General features: G+C 35.0%; 1 long non-coding RNA gene across 1 annotated transcript; it reads left to right on the top strand.

Annotated features, from left to right (window-relative positions):
• The first annotated feature begins 683 nt into the window (after positions 1-683).
• Positions 684-9775, top strand: LOC112503595. The gene is made up of 3 exons (XR_003068030.1): positions 684-932; positions 3373-3506; positions 9250-9775. It is a non-coding gene; the product is annotated as an uncharacterized LOC112503595 (long non-coding RNA).
• Positions 9776-9782: the final 7 nt, after the last annotated feature.

Genomic DNA, 9782 nt, shown 5'->3' with positions numbered 1-9782 from the left:
GAATTAGTATTGGACTATTAATAATTTATAATCAAAATAATTTTAAAACAAGGAAAATCCTAATAAACGATAAAACATATAAAGAATGAAACATTTTAAAAAATCTAATGAAACATTTTGAAAACTGAACATTTTTTTAATTTAATGAACGTTTTTCATGTATAAAACGTTCCGAAATATTAATAAATTAAATTTATTAGTGAAATTGTGTTCATGGTCATTATTGAACATGACATTCGTTTCATTACTCAAAGTACATATATTTTTTTAATGAAACGAACACAGATTTTATATTCTACTGTTTTTATAATTCATATTTTAATAAATATAATTTAATAAAATAATAAAAAATATTAATGATAAAAAAAATTATATTAAGAATTTTTTTTATCTTTTTTTATAATAAATGTTTTCATTAATATATTTCCATAATTAATAGTAATTATTAGGATATACCTAATTTATTGTTAAAGATTTAATAAATTTGTTTTTTAATTAAAAATTAAATTTTTTTATTTTAATATGAAACCCATTTAATATTGACCATTGATGATAAAAATGGATGAATGAGATTGGTTTGTAAGGTTTTTTTTTACGATTCATCCCTACTATATATATATCCCTAAATTAAAATGAAGAGTTTATACCGTCTCTCCTTCGTCTTCCTTTTGGCCTTCAATTTCACAAAATTTCTTGAATCTCTTTACACCGTCGCCGGCGAGGCTCTTCTTTTTCCGATCTTCATATCTCACTTATTTTCGAGGTGCTTGGATCAACCGAACAGTATACGAATCTATGCCATGGAAGATGGAGGATTTTATACAGAGCTGTTTTCTTTTCACAAACCTAGAAAAGATAAGGTCCCATGGCTCTGATCTTGCTCTAATTGTTGGAATCGGTGGTCTCGGAATTATTTTTCAAATTATAATCAGGTAAAACTAATTCCTTCCATCTATTTTTCAATTTAGTTCACATTCACAGCTAGGGTTTATGTTGCAACTCCATATTATTGCTTTCTTTTTCACTCAAATTAGACTGATATTTGGGGGATTTATAACAAATCATTGCTAAAATACAACATTTTTATACTCGTATCTAAACTTTTACTTGTTAAATATTTGAGGGTTCTTTTAATTCATATACTGGTGCATATGGGGGTTGGTTTCATATAGTTGCATATGGATATATAGAATCACACTCAGGTTATGTGTATATGGTTATTGAAAAGTGGGGTTCTTTTTATATGGGTATATACATAAAGATGAGGATTAATCATTATAATGACCGCATTGAAGTGGTATATATATCTGATTTCACTACTTCTAAAAGATTTGCTAAGAGAATTTCCATAATCTTTCATTCACACAACCTAATTTCTTGCTTTTCAAGCTAAATTTTTTCCGTTAAAATACTATATATTTGCCTTTGTTTAATGAAGTTAGCCTTGAACAAATTGATACATAATCTTAGAAGAGTTATATCTTGTTTGGATATTAAAGTTGTTAAAAGACTTTAGGTAAGTGCTTGCGTGTTTCATTTAATGTTCAGGTTATACTCACTCACATACACTTGTATAGTGACACACTAAAAGAACAGGTGTTGATCCTCAATGAAGTTGGCCGTGATAATATCACACATAATCTATTGAACGCATGTGTGTGTGTATATATAATATACATGCGTTGATCATTAATGTAGTATATTTAATAGTTATTAACCATTGTTTTATTCTTTAGTAGATGGACTTTTATGCGACACTGGTTGGAGTGTTGTATTCTACATCTGCGGTGGCATTGTTCGTCTGTATTAGACATTGTCTTAGGGTAGAGGGGAAGACGTGGAGGACCTTGAAAAATGTCCTCACGAGGATGCTTTGCATCCTTGCATTTTCATATATATCATCCTTCTGTTGATGATCTTTCCCATGTTGAAAAGTGTTCACATCATAACGCGTTCGATAAACACAAACTGCCGCCCAAACGCAAACCATGTGTTTTTGTGAAGTTCTATTTTGATGAGAACTTGTGTGCAATGTCCACTAGTTGATCATAACGAGTTTTATAAATACAAGCTGCCATCCAAACCCAAGAAAATGATGAAATCATCGGTGTATGTTTCGGGTACTGTTATTTTGGGGTTTTATTTGGTGTATGTTTATTATATGTAATTTGTAACATAAGTTGTGTTTTTGCTTTTTTATGTTTTCTGCAAACACGATTTCATTTAGAATTGTTTAACTTTTTGTATGCAAAAGACTACTTCCTTGATGACATACATTGTGGTCGTATATTTAGTTGTAACAGCCACTTATTTGATGTACATAACATCATTGCTTTTGAAGTTTTTGAAGGTTGAAAAGTTATCTAGACGTGTTCTTTCTGTCACACGGTCAGACGTTTTTTAAGCATGAAACGTCATCTTGACGTGTTCCTTCCTATGGTCCACCAGACGTTGAAGGTCAAACCACTTCCAAAAAACACAAGTAACCTAATCCGATATCTGAATTTTATTATGGCCCTCCGATATTAGAATGTCCTTCTGTAGGCTCTCTCAAAAGCTCTTCCAAGGGCTCTTCTTCTCAATGTTCTTCTTTTGCTCTTCGCTTGCGACCCCTCCTCAATGTTCTTCATTTGCTTCTTGGCTTGCGATGTATGTGGACCTCATTCCACTTGATCATGATAAATTATGGGAAAGTTATCGTAAGTCTATGGGTAGTATGTGGTGATTTCGTTTTAGATTTAAAAGAAGACACTTGTGCTTTCAGTAATGTATGGTCTTTAATCGGTACCGATTTTGTATGGTCTTCTATAAAGAATTTCATTAAAAAAGTATCATTAGTGTATGATTTAAGCAAATTTTAGGGCAATGAATGATCAGTCAAAACCTCGGCGATATACAACCTGATGGAGAAAGTGGTCATCAGCAGATATACGAGCTGGAGAGAACTCTGAGAAGTGTTCATCAGTCGATATACTAACTAATGGACAAAGTGATCATTATATGCCAACTAATGACCGCTTCATTAAATACTTGCACAAATAATTATATCAAATATAAATTGTTTTTGTGTGAATTCAATGATCGCTTCCCATCTTTCTCTTAGGTGAATTGAATGTGGATTCTTTTGTCTCGTATGCATTTAAGTGCCAACACAATTTTGAACACTATGGTTGCTACTCTAATAGGCAATATTGGATATGTTCATGTTTGTCATCAATGGATGTACCATTGAACATGGCAGTTCTCTTCTTGGTTCATATTTATATGCAAAGAATTTTTCTCTTTTGAAAAGATTCACGGGGAGCAAAGGAATGGGAGGTATAATCAACTACTACAATGGCGAGTTTCATAAATCTGGGTGGTCTATTGCAGATGGTCAATATGGCGAAAGGAGAAGATAAAAGGCCCTAAATGCAAGAAAGGTTTTAATCTGGTGGCGCCATCAAGAGCTTATATCCCGTTTATCTTCTAATGTAACAAATGAAGTCAAAGATCGTTTGATCAAGGTATTTCTCTAAGAATCTCTACTTTCGTTGCTACTATTTGCTCTACAATCATATATCTAATTCATGTTTTTCAGTTTCTTGCATTTTCCTCGAACTTGTGATATCCGCAATCATGTCGTAGAGATGTGTTACTTTCGATTGTTTCATGATTTAGGGGTTGTTTGAAGAGTCACCGTTGTTATAGTTTTCGTAAAGGCAAATTGATTTTTTTTCTATGACATGAACCCTTTGAGCTACTGATTTTGTGGACATTTAATTCATATAAATGTGCATATGGGGGGTTGGTTTCATATAGTTGTATATGGATATATATAGAATCACACTCGGTTATATGTATATGGTTATTGAAAAGTGGGGTTCTTTTTATGTGGATATATATGCATATAGATTAGGATTAATCATGATAATTGAAGTGGGATATAGATCTGATTTCGCTACTTCTAAAAGAATTTGCCAAAAAGACATTTTTTAGTACAACTTGTGAAAAATATAATTTATACGAGCTATATGGATAAAGTCTCCACTATATAAGCCTTTTTCAAACAATGACCCCACTCTCTCTTTCTAAAACTCGAGTCTTTCTTAACGACTAGGCTCGTATCATTACGTGTCAAGTTATCAATTTTTGCTAGTTTTGTACCAATGAAGAATAGATTACGCCTGTTACAACACCAAATTAAAGGCATTTTTCTTAATTTGCGAGTTTGGTAAGATATGCTTAAATGCAAAGTTTTCCAATATTTTGTGTACTTCATATCTTGCGAAACCCTAATTTCTTACTTTGCAATCTACAGTTTTTTGCTTTTAATACAATATATTTTCCTTCGCTTGATGCATAATCCATGTTGCTTGTTTGTTTGGAATATATAATAGTTCTAGCTCGCAAAATATGAAATCCATTACATGAATTACTTTAGACCCAAATCTATTTACTTATGTTAGCTACTTCTTTTTATCGTTTATGATCATTAATGAAGTTGGCCTTGTAGAGTGGGGTTGTGCAAAACCCGATCCTACTCGACCGAAGAAAACCGAACGTACCCGATCCATATGCCCCAAACTAATCCAAGGTCCGACATCCGACTTTTATATCGGGTTAGACGGATCGGTTAGGATCTCCTGATCCATCCCCCAAACCCGTCCGAAACCCGAAGAAACCCAAAGGACGCTTCTTAAACCACTCCTCTCTCCGTCTCTTGACTGCCATCGAATTGAATCATCTTGACTGCCATCGAATCGAATCAGTCCTCTCTCCGTCTCTCACCGATACCTTAAACCTAATTGACTTAGTCCTCTACTTCTTTCTCGTCGATGACGGCCAGAACAAGAATGCAGAAGCAGACTAGCGGAGGCTACGTGGGGAGCCCATCGAATCGAATCAATGAATCCTCTCTCATCGATACCTTAAACCTAATCGGTGCTCTCTTTTTACTAGCCCCTAATTCATTCCCTTTGACCCTTTGAGTGCCTAACAAACAACCCAGTCACATGCATAATATTTATAAAATCAAAAACTACTACAACTCTAAATACAATATTTTGATGAATTGCTACATTTTTCTTGTTAAAAGCAAACTCTGTTACTTCAACACCATTGGTGAAATCCTGGACACCTTCAATTCAAAGACCTCTATGAACACCCCAATGAACAAACAATCCATTTGACCTCCAATGGTTTAAGAGGCTTTTTCTTTAACAAACAAACCCCTCATGTGATGGATTCAGATGTGGGATTCCATTCAGCCCCTTTAAGTGCTTAACAAACAACACCCTGTGTTGATGTTTGTTCCAATAAATTGATGTAAGTACTTCTCTAGCTTAGGTGGAGGGCTGCCATCAGTCTCGTTAAATTAATATGTTCAGTTTTCATGTATTGTTCTCTATATATAGTCATGCATATTTTCTTCACACCAATCTTCTAACTAGGAAAAGAGAAGACAAAGAAAAGTGTAAACTATGATTGATGTTTGATTAAAGAGGTGCAGTCCTGGAATTAGGGGTGTAAATGAGACGAGACAACTCACGAGCTACTCGAGATCGACTCGGTCAAAACTTGGTCAAAACTTGGTCAACACTTGACTCGAATAGCCTCGACTCGACATACTAACGAGTTGAGCCGAGCTATCTAATACTCGACTCGATAAGCTCGCGAGATACTCGAATATATTTTTTATATAACTAATTTTATAATATAGTTTATAAAATATACAATATAAAAAATTAATAACAATTCATTAATATTATAATATAGTTTATAATTTTAATGTGATTTCTTTTAATTAGTTTATAAAATATACTGCTCATTTAGTATCTTACCCTTTTTCATCGTTCAGGTTAGATTTCAACTTAGATTTGGTTTTTGACTTCCCTTCGTCGCATACTCGCATCCTACTCCTCTGACCTCTCACTCCCTTATCGCTCCCGCCTGGTCGCTATCGAGTTCGCGCCCTCGTCGGGGTCGTCGCTCCCCACCCTCTTCGGCGGGGTCGCCGCCATCGATTTCACTTCTCCTCCATCATCGCTCGACCTTCCTCCCTCCTCAGCTGCTCGTCGCACCTTCTTAACTCCTCCCTCCACATCTGCGAGGTACAAGGTCTGATGATGTTTTCTCTACTAACAACATCTAATGGGAACAAATATGTGTTTAAAGAATTTGATTCCTTTTTGGTTACTGTGTTTGGTAATTTAATTACTTGTTTGATTTATGTGTTTAAAGAATTTGATTCCTTTTTGGTTACTGTGTTTGGTAATTTAATTACTTGTTTGATTTATGTGTTTAAAGAATTTGATTCCTTTTTGGTTACTGTGTTTGGTAATTTAATTACTTGTTTGATTTATGTGTTTAAAGAATTTGATTCCTTTTTGGTTACTGTGTTTGGTAATTTAATTACTTGTTTGATTTATGTGTTTAAAGAATTTGATTCCTTTGGTTACTGTGTTTGGTAATTTAATTACTTGTTTGATTTATGTGTTTAAAGAATTTGATTCCTTTTTGGTTACTTGTTTTTAGTTGGAATCTCATTAAGGCTACTCGTTTGGTCAGTCTTGAACCCTTGATTCTAGTGAGGTTGGGTTATACAGGGACCAAAGGCCCTTTCGATACCAATCACATTTTAGTTATGGAAGAAAAGTAACCTTAAGGGTTGTCGCCTGTCGGGAACATTCAGTTTCTTTAAAAAATTTATTCCTTGATATGGGGAAACTTGACTTGATTACATATCTTGCACTTGAATCGCTATGTTTTAGAAGATGGCAAACTGAAAGAAAACCTTCAAAGCCTACACCCGGTTGCACTTGTTTACGACAAAACATATGCAGAATTAATATCTCAGTGTTAACATGAAATACTTGTACCTTGGATCAAATTCGTGAACTTCAAAAAGCTCACCCCCAAATACATCTGTCCAATTGCAAAATTAATAGTTTTTCTATAAACCAAGTCATGATTAGAAGTGAATGTTTATGCAATGGTTCAGGACCTCAATCTGTAGTTGCTCTTTTGTTTCATTTTCATTACGAATTCGGTCTTTTACCCTAACTTTGTTAAATTTTCTCTGTTTAACGAAGTAATTTAATGATCGTTGACCAAACATTTACAATTCTAGAGATGTCTAGTGAACCACAAGTATCTTCCAGGGCAGTTGGTGTTTCAAATGAAGATTTGCATGTGATTGTTGATGAAGGAGGATCAAATGAAAGGGAGAACGGGTCCATGGAGGTTAATGAAGAGCCTTGTGAACCCCCYCTTARCACMACAAATAAAGAAGYTGAGACTGATAATAATCCTTTTCATAACTCTAAAAGACCAAGAAGATCAAAAGTATGGGATGAATTTTTTGATCCTGAAATGATAAAAAATCAATGGAAAGTAAGGTGCAAGTATTGTAAAACTCCCTTTTCTCTTTTGAAATCTAAGAGCACTACCCATATGCACCGACATTTGGAATCTTGTGTTATGAAAGCGAAACACGTGAGACAACAAAAATTGATTAATTTTTTGCCATCTGATTCAAGCACCGGTACAAATCAATCTGGATTTGTTAGTGCTTTACATAATGGTAAACTTGACATATTAAAGATGAGAGAGGGGATAGCCCATTGGGTCACTATGCATGAGCATCCTTTTAGGGTGCGTTTGGTTTGCAGGAATGGAGTGGAATTGGAGGGATTTGGATTTAAAATCCATTTCATTCTTGTGTTTGGTTTGTAGGATTGATAAAATTTAAAATCCTGGGATTCATTAACAATCATGTGACCGGTGGATTTTAGAATCCTCTGAAAGGACACGGGTTTTGTAAAATCCATTCTCGTGGGATTCCAGGTCTCGTCTCCATCGTCTCCATCGCATCCTCTCTTGCCCTAGGTCTCGTCTCCATTGCATCCTCTCTTGCCCTAGGTCTCGTCTCCATTGCATCCTCTCTTGCCCTAGGTCTCGTCTCCATTGCATCCTCCAAATCTTGCCCTAGGTCTCGTCTCCATCGCATCCTCCATTTTCATCCCTGACCATCTCCTCCAGCCTCCAACATCGCTGTCTCCTCCAACAGCGCTGTCTCCGGCTTTCTCCCACGGTCGCTTTCTCCCAGGTAATTTCTACTTACTTCGATTTCTGTTACGACTTCACAATACGATTAATGCTCCGATTTGTACTTCGATTTCTGCATATTCTGTTTCGATTTGTACATCAAACACATATTCCATTCCCTCCAATAGTGAAAAGAGTTGCAAATGATAGATCTTCTGACATGTTTAACCTGCATACCTGAATACTTTGCATACTCTGAGCATCTGAAAAGTCAATTTATCTATGGTATTTGTCTCCTGTTCCGATTTAGTTCATATGCTGTTCCGTTTAATGTTTCGATTTGTATTTCATATTCTGTTCCGATTTTTAATTGCTATACATCAGTGGGATAACATGCATTTCAACCATAAGGCTGCTGTTAATGATCAAAACAAAAGGGTAGTTGTTGTTGTGCTGATGCTGTTAACTTGCATTTCTTTTTCCCTTGTTTGCACCAGATGAAGGGGTGTTTTTATATGTTTTTCATGCTCACAACATCTAAATTTGATATACAAGAGACCCTTGCATCATGTGGATGGTTGTTTGATCCAAATGCTTACTGCTTAATTGTTTTCACATTGTGCCTCATCAATTCTTAGTCAAGTTGGAATGCATGGTCTAATAATGGCAACAAAATAGGAGGAATTTCATGGATCAAACATTTTCAATAGTTTATGATGATGGCATTGGGAAAATAGGTAACGTAAGATTAAAAAATAGGAAGAATTTTTTGGTTGAAGTAGGAAGACCATTAAATTTATATTGCCGTTTATGTTAAAGTTTGCACACAACATAATAAGATACTCAAGAGGGTATATGTTTAACAATTTAGCATCAAGAGTATATGTTTAACAATTTGGGAAATTGGACAGGAAATGGATCGCTTTAGTTTAAGAAGACGTTTACATAGGCAAAGGAGACGAGTCATTGGAATGGTTTAAGATAGTTGTCAATGTTGTTCTATTCAATGTTGTCTCCCTTTGGATGACYATGGTTAAAAGACAAAGGGATGAACAACAAATTGGATACTATTATTCAAATGTGGACCGATCCTCAATAATGCATAGGTATATTTATGAGAGTCGTATCTTCAGGTACATGCTCAAAAGAACTTGCTATTTGTATTTGCATAATATATAATCATAGTTATATGTATATTTAATAATTTCTATTATGAAATAGGTCCATAAAGGGGCGGGAAAATGGAAGAACAAACCATATCCTTTTTATGAGGATCTTTGTATTGTATTCGGAAAAGATCGTGCCACGGGAATGTTCAAGGTGGGAATGCAACTAGCAATGTTCAAGGTAGGAATGCAAATATGCAATCTGAAGAAACTTCAACTGCGCGTCGTAAGAAGAGAAAACGTCAAGTAGATCCCATGGCTGACTGATTTAGTAATGCGGTTACTAAACTTGGAGAAACTTTGGAGAAAATGGCGAACAAACTTAGCAGGGGTGTAGAACGAGAAGACGAACTTGATAAGAAACGTTCGATGATCACTCTTGAGATATTAAAAATGCATACGTTGGCCCAACGGGAGAAGTATAAAGCAATTTCATTGATAAGAGACGATCCTGAAAAGGTGAACACGTTTTGGGATTTCCAAGAAGCGGATAGGGAAGGTTATGTCGATTGGGTTATAAATGGATGAAAATTTTGGTGGGTAAATATGTGGTTTTGAAAGAACAAGTTGGTAGTTAAATGTGGGTAA

This window comes from Cynara cardunculus, unplaced genomic scaffold (genome assembly GCF_001531365.2).
Source record: "Cynara cardunculus var. scolymus isolate 2C unplaced genomic scaffold, CcrdV1 Un_Scaffold_3332, whole genome shotgun sequence".
Lineage (NCBI taxonomy): Eukaryota > Viridiplantae > Streptophyta > Magnoliopsida > Asterales > Asteraceae > Cynara > Cynara cardunculus.
Note: the sequence above shows the minus strand (reverse complement) of the source record. Positions and strands in the feature narration are given on the sequence as shown.